Source organism: Thermobia domestica, chromosome 17 (assembly GCF_964235325.1).
Source record: "Thermobia domestica chromosome 17, izTheDome1.hap1.1, whole genome shotgun sequence".
NCBI classification, from domain to species: domain Eukaryota; kingdom Metazoa; phylum Arthropoda; class Insecta; order Zygentoma; family Lepismatidae; genus Thermobia; species Thermobia domestica.
Genome location: NC_137470.1, coordinates 45518729 through 45540165, shown reverse-complemented (window position 1 = coordinate 45540165; position 21437 = coordinate 45518729). Strand labels below are relative to the sequence as shown.

The 21437-nt window shown below is 38.2% G+C and overlaps 1 protein-coding gene across 1 annotated transcript in view; it reads right to left on the bottom strand.

The window, feature by feature from the left end:
* Positions 1-2324: 2324 nt before the first annotated feature.
* The window catches only part of LOC145674539 (uncharacterized), a 192164-nt gene continuing 173051 nt past the window's right edge, over positions 2325-21437 (bottom strand). The window contains exon 4 of the transcript XR_014128974.1: positions 2325-3114. The gene's annotated coding sequence lies outside the window, so the exon portion shown is untranslated. The remainder of the gene's footprint in view (positions 3115-21437) is intronic.

Here is a 21437-nt window from a genome sequence, read left to right as displayed (position 1 = left end):
ATGTATCCAAGTACAAAAAAGGTTATCCAAGGCAAGTTGCAGGAATTTAAAGGGTTAATATAGAACGAGTCTTACTTAAGTCGCTAAGGAACCTAAAGAATTACCGAGAATCTGGAGATTATGAACGAATGAATTACAAGAGAGAGGAATTGTAAGGTTGCATGTCTTTCACCTATAGTACGTGTAAATGCTTACAATGGTTTCATTAACAAAGCAGTAGATTAGAGAACCATATATAATATTGCTTTCAGTAGAACAGGTAGATAGTATATACGAAGCTCTATGATTCGAAATTTGTAAAATCATGGTAAACTTACAATCATTGTATCCTTCTTGCATATAACTGCAAAGAGGTTTCGTGTGAAATCAAAATAATAGATTTTTTTACTAATACCAGTTTCTCACCTTAGTATTAAGCCTGAATTCAAATCAATTCTGAGTGCAACCGCTAGTAAGTTCACAATAAGGTCATAGAAAATTAAGAACTTATTATGAATAAACTTATTTGCTAAGTGCAATCAAAGTTGCTGGCAAATAATGAGTGAAGAATAGTACATAACTGAATTACAGATACATGTATTCAATGTTCTTTGTGTAGGTAGTTACACGTGTTAAATGCGATTGTCTCAGACTAATAACATGAGTCAGCTAAGAAATAAAAAATAAAATTAAGTACGCCCAAGAAATAGCGTGAAGCGCTTTAAAGTTGGACGGATCTGTACAAGATTGCAAGAGCAGTTCCATTTGTCTATAGCATAACTCAAATGAGAAACACATAACGATATAGAATTGTACACTCGACTTTTTTTTGCCCTATTTCTGAAAACTTGTGGGGTTGTGCCTTACATTTAGTGAACAAAATTCATTATGTTGTGTCATTCAATATATCATTTATAATTAACAAGCATAGGCGATACACTACTTTCTTATAAACAGAAATCAGGTAAATGTTTAATATGTATGGCATATAAGAAAAAAATATACCTTGCAAATTATTTAAGTACAATGCTACATATCCTGTAATAACATTTCTTGTAACACAAGAATCGATCGCATGCTATATGCTTAAAGCGTGTATGTAATATAATATGAATATGGTATTATACATTGCTAATTAACTATTATGATTTTAGTCATGTCCTTTACTGGTGATGTTATTATCTTGACCAATAATTAAACTAAGTTGAATAATGAGCAACTAACGATTAATAAACAATGCTTACTAAGTTTTTCGAGTTCGTCTATATACATTTGATATTAAAGTTAAATCTAATTTTATCTAAAAATATAACTAACATTATTGGCTATTACTATCTACATTGGTTGCAATAAGTGTAATACATTACAATCTTGCTGCATAACTCTGACCTATACCAGTGATCAAGTTATTTTTTTTTTTAATTTATCATTTTGTTTGCTGAAGCGACCTTGATTTGGTTCTCTCATCCTGTGTGATATGCATCACGCTAGACCCATTGACATTTACCTACACTAGCAATATACAGACATTACAAGCTGATTAACGCACCTGAGCGCACCTAGAGATTGAATACAAATAAATATGGATCTACTTTCTATGAGAGGTTCTGTCGGCAAGAAGGAGACTTAATAGTTGGAGAGCTGGCCCTATGGTTAGTGTGTTAGTCAATGCCCTAATGGCTTACAGTAATAACGGATACGAATTTTAATGGTCAGGAAGGCAGTTACATTAACAATACTAGAGTACATGTTTTTGAAGGGAATTGTACAAGAAAACTCTATAAATTATCTTCGTAATTAGGGAGGATGTTTGAGGGGTCTATAGGTTAACATTGTTAGTATTCTTGTCCTTATTATTATTAGTATTAGAAATAGTATTTGTATTAGCATTTGTATTCTTTTTTTCTTTTTTTAATTCTTTAAATACAAAACGAAGTCGAGAGTGATTTCTTTGTAGTTAAGAGGAAATCTACGTCGCAAAGTTACAGGGATCGTGTTCAATCATGTTGGTAGTTCCTGTTGTTTTTATAGGTAATATTTTAAACACAAAAGTTAACCACATCAAAAGCTATGGTTGCGATAGGGGATTTTACTTTTTTTTTAAATAACGGAAGTATATTCCATTCTCTACTTTTAAATCAAATAACATTGATTGATAATTCAACCATATGCTTCCTCTGTGGCGAACTTTTCTGTTGTAAACTTTAAACACATATTATAATTGTCTTAGTTATACAGAGAATAATTTTACATAGATACTAAATACATGCATATATATATATATATATATATATATATATATATATATATATATATATATATATATATATATATCCTTTTGTTGAGCAAAGGTTGTATGCATTTATGAATAATTTTAATGTGCAGTGGATAATTCAATAAAATACTTCCTTGTTCTTTCTCCTTTTTTTAACAACGGATAAATATACAGGGCTTACAAAAATTATGGCCTCTACCTTAGTGGAATGAGAGTGTGGAGATACCATTGCCATACTCACATATAGGTTTCTCAATTGTCTTAAACGAGTCTTGTGTTTTTACTTGACCCAATAATAGGGATTTTAAACTATATATCAGGCAACAAATTTCAATGGTTTTGTTACAATATTATCGCGGTTATTACATTGATATTGAGGTATTCCAAGTAGGATTTCATGGTCTCTTGACGTTTGCTGTTCGTTTACCATTACAATCTTCTTATGATTTGTCACAACGCCGATTAGAAAGAATTTTATTTCCTTTGCTTATGAGAATTACCACTTGTCCAAATTTTGTGTTGGGTCTGGTACGAGAAGAGTTTTTCACCTGTAAGAAATGAACTGGTGTTTGAAAAAGGTGAGTCTGTTTGTAGATGGAAGAAATTTTCTTGTCACTGCAGAAGTTCATAAGTTTTTGTGGCACAGAGATGTTCCATATCCGCATGGAGGTTTGGAGTTTAGATAACTGTTGTCCACTAATAAAAATTTGATCGCAAAAAAATCGATTTCCGTATCGTCCCTCTGAATCATCCCTGGATGGGGCCGACAAGCTGTGATCTGAACCCTTTGGTATCGCCAGATACTAGGACTGTGGGGGCCTTACTCTAGGCATCACACTGGGATAGCAATGAATGGAAACCTAAAATCAAAGAGACTATTAGACTACACTATCATTAATGCTTGACATAATAACCTTGGTTTGTGCGGAGTACTTGTTTATATGGGATGATCAAACGTATCTTTTTCGGGAGGATAGGTGTAATTGTTCATCATTAATGCAAAGCATAGGTATTACTTATGTTGTGTGTCGAGGATTAGGACATAGGAGCATGCTAAGAATGTGTTGGCTTAATTCGGAATTTTTTTAATGGGGCTGACCACACATCAGTTTAGGAAAGGTATAGTGATTGATGGAATCTGCGAAGGTTACTAATAAGAAAGCTATCTGGAAGTGAGAATCGAACGGGGAAAATATCTTTATCTAGATGTCCTTAGTGTGCTGTCCACACATCGTCAAAGACTAGGTATAGATATCTGTTTAAATAGCGTGTGTGATCATATTAATATCAGAATGAGATTAAGAATAAATTTTGTACCATGAACGAACGAAACCGGAAACCTGGAAATATGTGTATGTGCGCTGACCACACATTACTATTAAGATGCCTCTTGTGTTTGAGCTGTGACTGTGTGTGAAGATAAAGATAATACCACAGTAGGACAAGTTTTTTTACAAGATGATTTATTTACCTAATCTGGTCTGTTTCTTCGTGAATGGAACAATAATGATGGAGGAAAGTAGACTGTCAAATATAATTTTCATATACTAGAATGATTAGTGGGTGATGAGTCATATGGTGAATAAATCCAAGGTAATTTACAAGATAGGCAATACCTTGCATGTTATTGAAATGTCGGGAATTAGTTGTATTATTAACATACATCTGCCGCATATTTTGTTTTCAGAATTGGCCAGGTTGAGGGGTAGAGTGTTAAAAGGAAGTTTGGGTTGAGTCCGCTTGGCGGAAGTTAGCTAATTATGCAGTTTGTATAATGATATGTGGTTTGTAAATTATCAGCTCAGCTTACGTATGTTCGAGGGTGAGGGGAGTAAAGGAGGTTTAACAACGCAACTGAGAGAGAATATCTCGTATACTTGTTAAAGACGCCCTTTGCTCTACCAGTTTGCCAAGCACTTCAGTCCAGGGACATCATAACATTGTCAGATAAGTATATTTGTATTTCTTTCTAAAATAGAGAATGGGTGTGGTCGGTCGTTTGGACTGCTATGCATGAGTGCAGAAATTGTGTTGTATACGGTATTTTATACCTTGAGATGTTAACATTATCTACTCTTTTTTTAATTTTACCAAAGATAAAACTTAACGTGTTGATGAAATGTTTTCAAGTAACTTAGTGAAACATAGGACTATCAAGCAGATCTTAGATTCAACAAAATTTAATTGAATTTCTTTATACCTTTGCAATTATGCCAATTATTTCATGTAGATGGTAATTCCCGTAGCTTTATTTCAAATAAGGTACATTGGAGCATTTCGCTCCCTTTATTTTCAATTATTCTCGACTTTACTATTTTTATCTTTAGTTTGGAATTATCCATATTAGATTTTTTTTTTGACCAGGATAGGAACAAAGTTAGGGGGTAGTTCCAGGGTATCTTCAATATTTTTAGCAATTAATTAAACTAAAAATAAAAATAAAACAAAATCTCAGGAAAGCTGATATAAATTTGAAACATGTAGTATCTCGTAACTGAGATTCAATTCTAGTTTACATCTTATTACAACTTGTGTACGTATAATGTTCAAGATAAGACATATCCCACAAGAGGGCATAACAAGCATTTGAGAAATTCTCAGTTAACGTGCATATTTTTTTTTACAATTGTATGCCGATTTCCTCTTTTTTTAAATAGTGTCTCACTAGATCCTTGATGATATGTTATCTCAATTGCTATTAATTTCTCAAATCAATATTATAGGAATTTTTTAGCTTTGGTGCAACACTGTAAAGTTAATTATTGGCAAATTAGGCCCTCAGAGGAGGAGGCAGTCTTGTCTTGTGCACATTATGATTTGTTCATTATATCTTTATACCTTTGTAGGTAGCTTAGTAAGAATAACAAAGGAAAAGTGACAAATTTCTTTTAAAAGGAAATTGATAATTAAATGAGAAAAATTAATAACTTTTAACAAAAAATAAAAAGGAAAATGAATACTCAGTTATCTCCAATACAAGTTCATTCACTTCTCTCACCTGGGCAGGCGTCTGCTGAAAGGCTTCTAGAATGAAAGCTGTGGAACGAAAAATTCTCACACAAAATAGTATTATAGATTGAACCCGGGAGATCGAGTGTGTTTGTAGTGTCTCGAGGTTCTAGTTCCGAGTGTGTTTGCGTATTTATTTTGAAAATGAGTTGTAACCGAGAGTTTCGTGTGATGGAAACATTAGTACTATTTTCTATCACTCATTCATTAATTTTCTTATATCCTTTTCCTGTCTTAGATATTATTTAGACTTTTTTTTATCCATCAATAACCGTTTGCTGCAATATACCGGAGCTGACCACTTAGATATGTTTATGTTTGTTAATTTAGAGGTAATTATCATTCGGCGTGTTATAATAATGTAATATAATTATTAGTGGAAATTTAAAGAACTTGCTAGGTGAATGTTACTGGATTTGATTAGTGACTGATATTATCTGATTTCTACACTATGCTAATAATTAGGTATACTAACGAACGAGTTTAAATAAGTTCTTAACTTTGTGGTTCTTTTTTTTTTTCAGCTTGTTGGGATAAACTTATCATCTTTGCTCGGAGAATGCAAAGGAAAAAGGGGAGACTTACGTTTCCAAAGACAGACAATGTGGGGAGGTCTCCTGTTACCAGAAGAATTTCTTGAAGGAGAACAGAGAAGGAAAAAGGGGTAAGTACTATCTCCCTGGGTTTTTAGTGTATGATACTAGAAGCATGTATTTCCAATTACTTCAACTTCAAGTTACCAATTCGTTTAGCTATTGAGTGCTGACATGGTTCAGTGCTGAACTCTAGTGTGCTACGAATCGAGGTTCGTATCCCGGGAGTATCCCATACCGAATGCTATTATCACTGAATTAAGTGAAAGCCACAACGAAAAATAATGTCCAAAGTTGCAGTTTAACAGTGATTAGAAGGAGTGCGTTTTGCATTGCCGATAGTTGAAGCCGAGACTTCAGATAGTGTACCCTGTACTATCCTTTTGTGTGATTTCTTTTCTTTGTATTTTTCTTTTTTTAAAACAGTTTGCTAAGTACGAAACTCACTACGTGCTTCAAAATGGTAAATGAGAATTTAGACAAGGAAGTATCGATGTTTACAATGGTTCGTAGCGTATTACTTGAAACAACAATACTTTCATCGGGATTACGATCTCAGTCTTATCCGGTTCTTCACAGAGTTAATCGCAAAAGTGTAAATGCCAAGAGCTAACTAGAACTGAAATCATTGTGATAACATTTGGTTTTATACCGTGGTTCATTGTGGTGTTAAATGAAGTTATTTCAGAGTCTCGAGCTCAGAACCCCTAGAGTAGATAGTGATGATATGTGGTAAACTAGATTTCTATTGAAGGTATTTGATTTTAACCTACTTACACGTAACCAATCCGATTATAAACTTGAGCTCGTGCGGAGCGATAATTCAGATATAGGATAAAAGAAGGAATTCGTCGGGGATCGAACCAGAGATTGTTAAGAACCAATTGCTCAACAGAGACTACGGTGTATCCCAATCGTGATAATTTGTCGGGCAACATTATTGTTATTATTCGTTTCATTGTAGTTTCATTCCCCTATACTTAATTATTTATCTATTTTCTCGTTGTAAATGTTTGTTGGTGTGTTCCTCAATGTTGAAGTTACGCGCAACTATCATGAGCCCCTGATTGCAGCTGGGTTCACTCTCGTAACCTGATAAATGGTGATTTGCTCTAGTTTTAACGCTGAATGAGAGGCGGGTTTCCAGGAACTATCCACAAACATTTTACGAAATTTCATTAAACAAATGACATTCGATTAAATTTTAAGTTTGAAAGAGCACTATTTTGTCTGTTTGTTTTGACATTTAACTTATTCCAATAAAAATTATAATAAACGTCAAGTTCTCAAATTTATATCCTAAATTTCGTATATCACTCTGACGGATTATCTGGCTTTGACTTACCGTGTGACAACGGTGCTGTGCGCTGCTGCGATGTGATGTTACTCACCTATCAAACAGGGCCGCTTATGGAGGGGGGCACCCAATTTGAAAGTCTCATGACTTATAGTTTTTAAGTCTTTTGTTTGGTTTAATCATAAGTTTTATTCTGACTAGAATTAAGTTGGTTTATACCGGATTTATTAGAAACGAGTTGACAGAGCTCGAGTGTCCTTAATGTGTATCATATAAATTGTGATGGATTCTATTATTCGATTATTGAACTCAATTACGAAATGATGTACACGTAATGATTCTCTTCCAGTGTTTATTCGTTTACATATATATGTATATAATTAAGTTGGACCATATATATATATATATATATATATATATATATATATATATATATATTTAAAGTACGCAAGTGATAACGTGATTTAATACCACTCTGCCTTGTGTTATCTGCGTTGTGTGCGTTTTAATCAAACCGAGCTAAGCTTTTAACTTGTATCAAGGCAGTTACACACGGATGATTGAACAACACGAGTATAGTGGTGTAGTGGTAAGACAACATTTAGCAAGTCACTATAGCCCGCAATGATGTTATTTATGTAACCATTAATTTACATAACATATCGATAATTAATATAATAAAGTTGTAATCTTAGTTACAATAATTGAACTAGAAGCGGGGTCTAGCCCATTACTCAATGCGGGGGAAAAAATCAGGGCCTCGATCTACACCCAATGTCCTTACTTAATACATATGGTAGCCTTAGCACTAAGTATACTAACATTAATAGTTTTAATAGCAATAGATAAGCTAACATGTTTAACTATTAACCATCCTTGATGAAGTGTTAAAATATGTGGTGTTTGTAACTATTTAACTAGAATGTTAGCAATGAGATCAAGAGGTCGTAATACTTAAGTTCAGCGTGCCACAATGAACAAGAGATAGTGTTACAGTATGATACCACCAATTAGTTTGATATCATTAATGTCCTTATAACTGAAAACATTAGAATGAGCATCAGCCTTAATGAACATAACTGTTATTGCTTAATCATAATTCGACACGGGTTGAACATAACTAAAGGTAGCGTAATCTTACTAACTAAAAGTAGCGAAGTATAGTTCACAGGTAGCTATTTACATTCTTTAAAAAAGAAAAAAAAATAGCCGATACATATATAATTGTAAATGCATTATGTACAATATGCCCAGGACGCTAGTACATCACCGTTTTTTTAATCTCTTAGTAATTTTACAACAGCATAAGTTCACTTGTGCTCGCCCAGAAGGGTCGCAGGAAAGTTGCACGTATATATATGGTGTTCACAGCAGCAGAAGAAAAAGCATGACAGAGACTAAGGCGTATTTCTTCCTATATAAGGGGCAAGTCATTGGTGGAGTACACGAAGGCAAGTGAGAGTTGCAGCACTCACAGAGGGAGACCAGACGAAAGCTCATAAAAAGGCTAGAGAAATAAGAGTGCCTCTGGCAAAGAGAAGGTAGCAACAACACAAAAAAGAACAAGGCTGCAGGAGAGAGGGGGGAGGGAAGAGGAAGGGGGAGGAGGCTGGTCTTACCTAGGGAGTACCAGATGGGTATGACAATCACGGTCAAGGCCGGCTTACGCCATGGACAATATCCGTGGACGCTTCGTCCGTGTTTAGTGGTAGCTTTGGTCCATTCATGTAAGGTGTCTGATTTATTCGCCTCAGAAGCGGTCGCAAAGACACACTGGCTCAATGTTATAGCATGCGCACTGACCAGTAGCGGGACTGCATAACGGGTGGGAACTGCAATGGCGCCCCCCCAAGTGACACCTATCACCAGACAATGGGGTCATTCCCATCTGGTGTACAAATGGTCTTGGGTGCGAGACTGGATAGGCTACACCTCAGAGGCCCCTTAGTCCGGATCCCAGTTACTGGGACTAGGGGAAGGCAGATTCCAATTAACGTACGAGGTGTACATACGTTGTAGCGTGCTGTGGCTACAGCGCGTGGGATCGATTCCATGATGTGCCACCATCGAGCAGGTAAAATCAATCCCCAACTCCGGATACGCGAGCCATTGGTGCCAGGGGTTGGTGCACACCACTGCCAGGTCCATAAACAGTCGCTTGGGAAGTTTGACGTGTAGCAACTCGGTGGCGGCCTTACCGTATATAAAAATGACCGTCCCATAAGGGACATGAGTCATTAGCCTCCCCAGCACATCCTCTAAGAGGTGATGGCCAGCATTAAAGGCGGTGTGAGTGGACGCTTCGTGTATGGCTATTCGGAGCTGGTTAGCATAGGAGAGGTCAGCAGTGGAAGAAAAAGGAGCAGCCAGAAGGTAATTATCGAAATCATACACGACAGGTCCGTCCATGGGGGATTCATTGGTAACAAGAAAAGATAATTCGTAGGGGACAAAGAGATTGAGGTCCAAAGTGACCCCAGCAATGGAAAGAAAATAAGCGGGTGCGACAGAATTGACATTACCGAGCGGAAGATGTCTCTCTTCTTGGTCACCTCGTGCCATGACCAGGATAAGACTCAAGATTCAAGATGACAACCTGGAAAGGAATAACGGACATAGTTAAAGGAGCCCATGTAAATGTCTGGCGGGGAGAATCAAGCCCCCCCTTTTTAATTTACGGGTAGACAACCCAGGACAAGTGTAAAGCGAAACGTAAACATTAATATGTGTATCATAGGTAGGAGTAAGTCTGTAGGTGAGCAAAAATACTGAATCTATCTTATGTTCCAGGTCAATACATTCCTTGACACGAAGAGGGAGAGCGGCGGGTTTCCTGGAGAGAAATAAATAAAGTAATCAAGCGTCGGCAACGGATGGATCCCTGTAATGTGAATGTGGGACTTTTCAGCTGCAACGAAGTACACTTAAAGCCGGAGTTGAGTATACGCGGTAATACAGGGATATACACATGTATGTATAAATGTTCGGGATCATTAATAGTAATTTCTCTGTCAGCTATGCCAACACTTGTTTTCCTTATATGTTCTCCGTCTTTGTCAACATATTGGGAGTCTTATAGGAGAAGAAGAAGGGTAACTCAGTCGTGGCCGGCCACATTCACACAAAGAACAAAAAAATATTCATCCCAATGTGTTGGCAAAACATTCATGTAGGTATCGACTCGACGTAATTTCCCTGTGACGCGTCTAACATACTTGGTATGGTAGGGCCCTAATTCTAAAGTGACTTGTTTGATCCTTAGATCAGTCTTAGCGCCACCGAACTAAGATGAGTGCCTATCACACATGGCCTACTAGTGCCTCTTACGGCATCGAGGGGAGAGGGGAATGGATCCCAGGAAGTAAGAGGAGAATCAACTTTTTGTTTCTGATTCTCGAAGAGTACACTATAGTTTTTTTACATTTTTACTTTTTGTAAGAGATCCCTTCGTTGCTTTTGGAAAAACCTAGGGAAACCCAGGGTTCATACTTGAGATAAAGTGAAACTAATATCATGAGAAAGTGACAGGAGCAGACCCTAGTGGCCCATCCCTCTGCTGCTGGGGTGGAGTTCAAATTATCCTGAGGGGGGGATCTCGAGTCATGGTAATATGTATGTATACCTTTAGGCTCTATCTATAGCTATGTATGTACGTGTTCTGGTGTGCCAGAGGTCATGTTTAAATACGTGTACTCCACCTTTTAGTGGTCTATGCGATATATGAGATATTCAACAAACTCAACAAATAATATACTCCAAGTTTCCCCCCTTTTTTGGTATGGCATAAGCCGTTGAGGCGACTAGACCTCAGGGTCAACCTATACGATACACTTCACATTCCTCGTCCTTACTATCGCTAGAAACTTCCAGCATGCGTGAGTTGTCTCGGGGGAAATACTTCTTTAACCTTTCGATGGTTACAATCTGAGTGTGGTTAGGGTTTGCCACTAATTCGATTTTACAGGCATTTGTGAAAGAAATACTTCTTAAATAATACGGTCCTATGTACCTTGGTGTCAATTTAGGAGAAACGTCCTTCTTTGGTAGATAATCCCTACATAAAACTAAGTTACAAACCTTTAGTTTTATAGGTTGTCTAGTGCGGTCAACTCGTAATTTAGTCTGCTGCTGGACTTGTGTCACGGCCTGCTGGGCTAATTTACGGATTAATTTTAGTTGTTTCCGATGTTCCTCTATCTTTGTAAACTTATATTGGGTGTCCAACTGGGTAGGAAATCTCGCCTTTTGTCCGAAGACAATTTCATCACTAGTGTTCCGGTATCACTAGTTTCCTATCTTTGTTCATGACTCGATATAGAACACCGTCAACTACCACATAGGGTTTTAGAGCACGAAGAGTAGGGTTATCTTTCTTCTTTTGTATTAGTTCTCTAATTTTTTCGTCCTCTCTTTGCATTGTCTTTATATCTATCTTGGGGCATAACACTAGGTTGCACACGTCTGCACAATCTTCTTCTTGACTAAATTTGGAGGGTAACTCATCCTTCAACGGACACCTTGACAAGAAATCTGCGGTAACGTTATTGCGGCCTTTTACATGTTCAATCGTAAACTGGTAAGGTTGTAAACGGATGGCTCAGTGCATAAGACGAGAATTTAGCATCTTGTTATTTCTTAGATAGCAAATGCCGCAAGCATCAGTCCGAACAATAAAGGGGTGGTCTGCCAATAGAAAATGGAAGTGCAAAATTTTCTTAGTAACGCCTAAAGCTTCAAGCTCGACCGTGGAATACTTGAGCTCCGCTGAAGTCAAAGATTTCGAAAAATAGGTTATCGGGTGTTCCTTATTATCTTCCTTAATTTGCGCGACGTATCCACCGATTCCGTCTCGACAGGCATCCGAGTAGACTATGGCACCCTGAGTCGGATCAAAGTGTGCGAGGACTGGAGCAGATATCAGACAAGACTTCAAAGTATTCCATGCCTTTTTCTCGGTTTCTCCAAAGTCGAATTTGACGTTATTTTTAGTCAATGAAATGAGTGGTTTTGCGATCTTAGAGAATCCTTGGACAAAAGCTCGGTAAAATGAACAAAGTCCGATAAAACTACGTATTTCGCTGACTGTAGTGGGGTATGGTACCTTTGATATAGCCTCAATTTTCGTGGGGTATACACGAACTCCTCGTCTACTGACGATGTGACCAAGCACTGAAGCTTCTTCATAACCAAAATAGCATTTCTTAGGGTTGAGTTGTAGGTTCGCCTCCCGGAGCCGAGTTAGAATAATTCTCGTCCTCTCTATTAGAGCTGGAAAGGAAGGGCTAGGGCAAACCAAATCGTCTAAATAACATATTAAATACTTCCGCATGATGTCACCAAAGATAACATTCATCATGTTTAGAAAAAGGGCCGGGGCCGTGGTTAGGCCGAATGGTAATCTCAAAAATTCGAATTTTCCCCGGCTGCAGAAGAATGCAGTCTTCTCTACATCGCACGGACGGATGAGCATCTGATACTACCCATTTTGTAAATTTAAGGTAATTATGAATTTGGTACCATTTAAGAAAGCTAATACCTCATCGATGCGCGGCACTGGCACATAGTTGGGCCTTAATATTTTATTAAAAGACCTATAATCAATACAGATCCTTGGAGAGTCATCTTTTTTTAGGTACTATCACAATTGGTGCCGAATAGTGGCTCTTGCTTTCCCGGATAATATTACTGTCTAACATTTTCTGGATCTCTTCTGCGACTATCTCTCTCTGTTTTTGTCTCTCTCTATATGGAGGGTGAGAAACAGGAATATCTGTGATGGCCTCCAAGGGGCACATAAACTTATCGGTAGCTGCAGTGAGACAACATTTGACCCAGGCTAGAAGATCCCTAAATTCCATCAGTAAGTCCAGTAACTGTTTTTTTTCTTCTGGGTTTAAGTTTGGACCAATATTTAGAACTTGAGCTAATTCTTCCTTTGTTTGTGGGACTTTTTTTGGTTGTCCAGAGATTTCCAAATCGTCTGTTTCATCTTTGTTAGTAAGGTGTATGGTCTGGTTAACAACCTACACGTCTTTGTCTGTCTCGACATTTAATAACTCAACGTGGAGAACAAGTTTCCCTAAATAAAGGTTTTTAGACAAAGTTCTAGTTCGATCCGAATCATTAAAAATAGTCAGATAAATATTTCCATTTTCAGTAAAAACTGGTCCTCTGGGAATCATGCAGAAATGCCAATGCCGAATTCCTTTGGACGGTATGAATACCCAAATATGCACTTTCCCGATTGGCGCTGTAATTTCTATGTCATACGAATCCTTGGACGGCATGCGGACATTTGCTGGAAGGTGCACTTTATAGGTAGTGTCCGGATAAAGATCAAAAATTTCTTCATGTAACCCCAAAGAATTTGGCACAACCTCTTTTTTAATATGATCTTGAGCAAAACTCTCTAGGTCAGAGAGTGTTGTTGGATCATTTATATTTCTTTGCGTTATCGAAGGTTTTTCAAATGCCTCTGACTGTTTCCTATTTAATTTGTCCCCTTTAAGCTCATGAGGCGCCTGTGAGGCCAGGGGTGGCTTTACAGGGTGTTGGTTCTTTTCGCTCTGTTTCGTTGCATGAAACGCTTTCTTTTTCTTTCTGTGAATAGTCTCTGTACTAGAACTTTCTGTAGGACTAGCTACCAAAGTCCCACTAGGGGCTGGTTGAGGGGCAAGGTTGGATAGATTATTTTCCCCTTCTCCTAAGCCAGGCAGGTCGATAGGTTCCAGCTCAGGAGCACTGGAAAATACCTTACTTTTCTTAGTTCGTTTACGTCTTGCCTATTTACGCCTATTAACGTTTCCATCCGTTCTATTCGTAGGCTCCGGGGTAAATTTTGTAGATTCCCTGGAACGCACGAATACTCGAGATGTGATTCCTTCAGCAGGGAGTTTTTGTTTCTTATTAGCTATACTAGCAACGGAATTTGGGGGATTACCTGTGGCCAACTTTTGAGACGGATCCTTACTCCTTGGTGGGGGTTTCGTTTCCTATAGGTTTGTTTTTTCTACAAGGAGGGTTAGGGAGGTCCGGTTGTCTAGCGTTATCATCCTGTGCCAATTGGAAATCGTTATGCGATTCTTTTTCTAACTACAAACGGTGGGTATCGTTCAACATGTGTTAAATCTAAAATATCAATTAATCCCTGACGGTGCCCATTGGTACCTTTTGGGATTGTGAACCAGAGGTCTTCCACATGATTCCCGTCTTTATCTGCTAGCTCCAAGTATTTGGGATGAATTGTTGTGACATACTTGTGCAAAAAATCTACACCTAAAATAACATCATACGCGCAAAACTGTGGGTCAACTATAGCTACGTCTAGAAACCTTCGCCTGGTTGTCTTCAAGTGATCCTTGAAACAACACGCTAATCTCACCACAGGAATGTAATCTGTGGGGTGGGCACCTACCCCCGAAGCTTGACATAACCCTTCAGTCTCTCAGTTAGTGGAAATATTGGGGGTAAGAGGGTTTTCGAAGCCAGAGAGATTTCTGACCCCGTGTCAATGAGCGCTTGAGCCCAGCGGTTCCCTAATTTTATCTTGACTGTACTGAGCTGGGCTCGCCCATGACCAAAGCCATAGGTATTTTGAAGAGTGTTCCTATACATTTTATAGCCTTGCTCTGCTACTACTTCGTCTGAGTAACAAGAACTAACCTGTACAAATCCAGGTCGGGGAGTTTCTTTAAGGCTTGACCAGTCCAAGCGGTCATTTTCCCATATTATAACTAATCCTCTGTCTAACTAACCTTTGTGCTGTTTGATATTTACTAAGATATTGCATGCACTGTTCGAGATTATCACAATCATCCCCTTCAAGCATCAGCTTATTTAGGACGTCTGGTAACAGACTCATTCTAAGCTTACTCATCAGTTCACTTTCATTAATCCAACCTCGTAAGAATTTCAGATCCTTCATCAGCTTATAAATAAATGCTAAAGCACTTTCGTTGGGTTGTTGTTTCCTTACATCAACGTCATATTCTAATCTTGCGGTGTACTCAATACTAGGAAATGCCTTTTTAAGTGTTTCCTTCGACTCGTTATAGCTTAAGGGTGAAAGGTTTGCTATATCTACTAAATAGAAGGAGAAAGCTTCCCCTTTCAAACAACAAGGGAGATAATTCACTATCTCTGGGTTCGACCATTTGTATATGCTAGCCACTGATTCATATTCTTGTAGGAAAGTTTCCACGCACTCATGTATATCACCAGAGAAGGAGGGAATTTCAACATTTGTATAGATCTTAAATGCTTGTAGTTTAGCACTAATAGCAGAGTTTTGATTGTCACCCTCGGGAGGAGGGGTGCTAACTTGGCCTGTCTCAATTATATCTGTAAATTTAGATTTCTCAAAACTATATGGTATAGATCGTTCGGTAGCCGGACAAGTTTTAATTTCTTGCTCAGATTTTAAATTTATACAAGGCTTATCCTCAGGATCTAATTTTAAAAAGGACGAAAAATTTGATTTTTTGCTTGTCAAAGTTTTTATCCCCACTTGATGTATGTGAAAAAGGCTCATTCTTCATGTCTAAGGACCTGTCTAAAGAAGCTGAGGTGTTGAAATGTTCAGAAACTGACATATAGTCGGTATCAGTTGCGCTTCTACTTTCTAACCCTGAGGTTTGTTCTTGACTAAATTCTGATGTATAAGATCTAGCTTGCTCGCTAAGTACTGATTTTTCTGTCTTTTCTCCTTCGCTGAACTCTAATTCCTCCACCGGAGTCGTGGGTGAAACTACACTGCTAGGTGGCGAAACAAACACTATCTGTAAGGGATTTAACTTTTCTCCTTGTTGATATTTTTCATTTCCTTGGTCGCAGGTGATTCACTAGTCTCATGATAGGAACTAAGTTTAGAACTAGTACTAGCTGAAGTTTGAAATCCAATATTATTAACACTTAGTTTGTTTGTTAGATTTACTTTGGGTTGGAGGGGTTAAGAAATCGTCTCTATTTTCTACCTCATCTAAACAAATTACTGACGCACCATTTTCCGCGTATTCAAAAAGTCTACCAATATTCTCGTTTATTCTACTCTCAGACCAGGAATCCTTGTCTTCTTTTTCCTCAATTCGCTTCTGGTGGTCGGAGTAAACTGAGGGAAAAGCATAATCACTTTTCTTCCCATCGTATAACATCCTCTCAACTGGAGCAGGAGCGACGAGATCATTTCTCTGATCGGCGTCCTCTGTGGGAGGGTCTTGGTTCACTTCTCGGGGAGTAGAAACCGTAGGAGGGTCCCAATGGTCATATCGGAGTTCTTCGGAGTTCCAAGAAGGTTTTGACTCATCCTCCGGGGATGACGCAGGAGGAGGCTCCAGGCTGTCTTCTTGAAATTGGGCTATTTCTTCGTTTTGTAACTGGTTTAGTTCGTATTCCAACCAATCATCTTCCAAAGATTCAGCCCCATCTGAATCTGCACTAGTAATATCTCCGTTTGACCATCTAACTTTAGTAACTACACTAAGTATGTTTTCTATACTGTCCAAATATTGTAGTTTCTCTTGGAGGGTAAGACTATTTTCAAACATAATAGGGTTGGTCTGAGTAGCTGTTGTCCGAATAACATTGAGATCACGGTCCGTGTCAATCCTGATCATTTTAGGAAACTTATATTTGATCTGAACGCTAGCATCCTTCTTTTGAAAGACTTCGGTCTGTATTTCCATATCAAAATTCCCAACTACAATTTTCCTCAGGTAATAAATCTTCAAAGGGGGCTGAGGGGTCAACTTGAAAAAGAATACCTAATTTCTCTTCATCGTCACCCTGGCGACGAACAACTGTGACCTGTACTTTCTTGTTCCGTAGATGTTTTGTTAAAGGTCGAATTAACTTTCCTACTGTAGGAGACAGTTCTGTTTGTAATGAATTCCTAATCTGGTCTATTAACGCTTCATCGTTAGGTTGTGTCAGAGAGAGCAATTCATTTTCATTGTTCTCGTCAGGACTCTCAACTTTCGTTTCCCTTGGTTCGGTTTCTATATTCGCATAAATTGACTCTTTATTCGTTAAAGACTGGGGTTCGAGACCAACATTTTCGAAAATGGGCTTTTCAGTCGCTAAGGTCCATGGTTCGGGACCTATGTTAGTGTAACTAGGCTCTTTACTCGTTGAGATTCGTGATTCAGTATTTAAGTTGGCATATATAGTTCTAGGGCCGATCTCGGCATAAACTGTTTCATCATTACTACCAGCATAAAAAGATTGGAAGGCCGGACTTCGCATTTCTAACGGCGTTGTAGGATCTGACGGTTCATATTTAATAGGAAAATAGAACGCTACCGAGCTATCTGGTTCCTTTGAGACACCACTATTTTTATTTCCTGCATTTAACACTAAGTTACTTAATATATTGTCCTTATCAGTTAACTTATTATCGTTTAAGAGTCCTTGGTTCGAGGGAACACCAGGTATTACACCTGATGTTGATTCTATCTCAATTGTTACTTGAGGGCATTCCTGACCTGCAGTTATTAATTATGCGATTTCTAGTTCTTTTAAATTTAATTCATTCACTAGAGTTTTCGGATATACCCCCGGTGGGGTTTCGTCAGTATCTGAATTAATATATATTGTCCTAGGGTCTGGTGTTGGTTTATCACTCGGACCAGCACTTTGTATTTCTGTATCACCTATAGTCGGGATAGGACTGGACGCGGCAAGCGGCGTTAAGTCGTAGCCACTCGCCGGAGCGTCAGGAATTTGTGGGCTAGAGGTCGTTGGTTCGAGATGTTTGGGCTGACTCTACGTATCCAAATATCTCGGTAATGGGTTCTTTTTCCAACGGCCAAATTGAGGAGGAAAATGCCCGTGTATTTTCACTTTATTACATTCAATACAATAATAATTATTCCACCAATCCAAAATATAACGGTGCTTGCCCGTGGATGTCTTAGGGCAATGGGATTGCCCTAAATCTAAGAGTTTCTCTTGTATTTTCTGTGCGAAGCTCATTTTTGATTAATAAACACTGTTTTCCTAGTCAGTGGCCTCATAAACCGGGGCAGTGTGTAATCAACTTATTTCCTCCGATATAGTAAGAATTTAATAACTGATAGCTACTTCCCTCGGAAATGCTACGTCAATTTAAGATATTGAAAGACATTTTATTATTTCAATGTCTTACTTTTTTTATGAACTTTCTCTGAACTTGAATACTGAACTTCCCTTTCTTTATAAATTTGCTTTACTTTTTAGAACGGAAAACGGAAAGTGACTAGTTAGTTATTTATTTTAAAGAAAATGCTTATTTATTCACTTATGATGATTTTGCTTTTTACTTCTTTTCTTTAACTTTTCCCTTTACTGTTTTTTAATGCACACAGGAGGACTACGAAACAATCCAACCATTGGATCATGTACCTGCATTCCGGTTTTTGGGTTTATAGCATTTGCATAATTAAGAGTTTCAGGTAATTATCCTCACGCAGCCGACGGACGTTCACCCCTAGTATAGACAAGGGGGGCCCTGCTGAACCAGGAGGATAATATGCCTGTGACTCCCAAGCTTACACGAGAAAGGATTTTAAACATTTATCGCCGTACAAAACTTGACGAACTTTCATCCCTTGTAACAGGCGGTTCTGTTGTCCGGAGATAAACTGACTGTAATCCCCCCAAAGCTAGCAAAAGCATAAGCAGGTTTAGGGTTTTGCAAGTACATGAGACAAGAGCTGAATTATATCTTAACACTCGCGTCCCGATTTTACATTTTCATCACTACACAAGAAAACTTCGTGAGGTAGACTGAGTCTTGCTCTGCGGAAACTAGCAATTATTCCGCTGACTTATAACAACAAAGCGAGAGAAGTTGAGAATAGAAAATTTTCATCGCCACTTCACTCCTTATAAAACGCACTACTTATATAGAGCAGAAGGATTATGTACTTGTATATCAGAGTCATAAGCTGAACACCGCCTAGGCCAAGTACGCCACTGAACTTTAATGAATTTACATAGTACAGACACACCACTTGACTAGTTAAAAGAAAAAACTTCAAGTCTTTTATTAGTTTTTTCACCGTACACTTTACATTTTTGTGTATAAAAGAAAATCTTCGATAAAATTCACTCGCGATTTGCCCTAAAGCACAACTTAGATTTCTGGTTCACCAGCGAAGTGAGCGAGCACCAGGGACTTGTTCAAGGATTCAAGAACACAGTTCGTTACCCGGCGGTTCCACCATAAAACTGTTATGTGTTTTTTAGATTGTCGTCGTGTTTTGTGTACACCTTCTTTCGTGAAATCGTATTTGAGATCACTTCTCTACTCTCCACCCAGTATGTCAAATTTGGTACTGAGTCCGACTCCCCTTAAGCCTCAGTAGCTTTACTGGTTCGAAGATGATGAGAAAGTGTTCTAAAAGTCTCAATAATCGGGGGGAGACTTGTATCTCAGAGGTAGAACTCGTACTGGAAATCGAAACCCAGGTAACTCATGAAGACTGTGGACTGAATCCAGATACGGAGAGATAGCATGACTAAATTAAAGAGACCACTTCCATCATTAATTTTATTTATAAAAATAAAAAAAGAAAAATGAAAATACAAAGAATTTTACAATTCGGAAATTTGTAAATAAAAGCTTAAAGTATTACTACATGACATGTATGACCACAACCCCTACATTACAAAACTGGGTGCTAGAAGGTTACTATGCTAAGCCGCGATTTATTGAAAATAGTAATTTTGATGATTTGTACTTGCAACTTGCATTGGGCAAAAGGGGGAGTGGTAAACTCCGAAGTGGAAACTTGGTCTCACTTTCAAGTCGCAACTTAATCTCAAGTTCTAACAAGTCTCAAAGTGCTCGTCCCATATCAAGGGAACTTAGAAAAATACTCACATACCTGATCTTATAACGAGCGTCCGGAACAAAGATCCAAGTACACTAGACGAATGCCGACGTCCCACGCATTTTCAGCTAGTTCTGACGTAGCTCGAGAGCTAGCGTCACGAACCTTGACGAGCTTGGAGAAGCTTTTCACGCGCATGGCCAATAGTGGCCAAGACTTCTAGTTTTTCTATGATTTTCCCCATCACGCCGAGGCGGAAGTATCTATTTTACGTTTACTAATACATCTTTATTTCACGTTCAGCTCCAAATACATAACGTGTTTATGTACTAATTGCTTGCGTGATGTTCAATAAATTAACAGCAGCGACCCAGGACTGCGATTTCGGCAAATCAAAGCCAGGGTCACGCCACTATTACATGCGTGTGGGTTGGCGTCAATGAGACATCATATTGCTAATACAATCAATGCCTCGCTTGACTCCGTTCTCCCTTTCTCTCTTTCTCTCCTACACACACAAATAGAAAAGCGCGGGCGTCTCACCTCATAGTTCGAGTCCGGCTTAGGACTTCGACGCTTAACTTTGTAACAATATATATATATATATATATATATATATATATATATATATAGGGTGGGGCAAATAAAAGTGGCCCTAATGTAGGTATATGCATGGAACCACACCACGTGACGCGCACACTACGTGTACGCACACCGCCGGTTCAGATCTTAGTGCGGGCTCTGTCAGTGTGAGTTAAGCAGTGCACAGGTGAAGATGGTACTCACAGTGCAGAAGAGAATGTTCATTGTGGAAAGTTGCGTGAAAACAAATTCGTGGAAAGACTGTGCTCAAATATTTGCTTATGAATTTCACGGTGTCAAAGTGCATTGCCAGCAAAGAATGCAGTGCAACGATTAGTCGGAAAATGGCGTCAGAAGGATGTTTTGAACAAGACGAAAAATATTCCGAGAGTTGTCCGAAAACTTGAAATTGAGGTCATTTTCATTAATGTGGTCATTCAAGAGATGAATGGTGGTTATTTTCAACATCTACTATATGGATATTAGCGAACTGCTTCCTTTCCTTTTGTGTTTCTTTGTATCTTGAAATTCTGTTCTCCGGGCCACTTTTATTCTCCTTACCCTGTATACTCCTCTCCTCTAAGTTGCCGGACTGAATTTGGATTTAAACAGCATCGAAAATTTCACTGTTCTTCTCAGCGACACCGAAAACTATAGATTCGACATTAAGATCGGTCATTTTGAATCAATTGTAAATATTTACCCCAATCCTAAGTTGCAGAGTCAAAGTGATAAAAACCATGCTAAGTCTGAATTTCATCTATGTTGAAAATGTGATGGAGATCGGTCGGGTGGTTTAAGAGTGATGAAGTCACAACTAATTACTTTCATTCCCATTTTTCTTTTTTTTTAGAAACCTCTCCAGTTCCCCTCCCCTACGTTGCAGCGTCAAA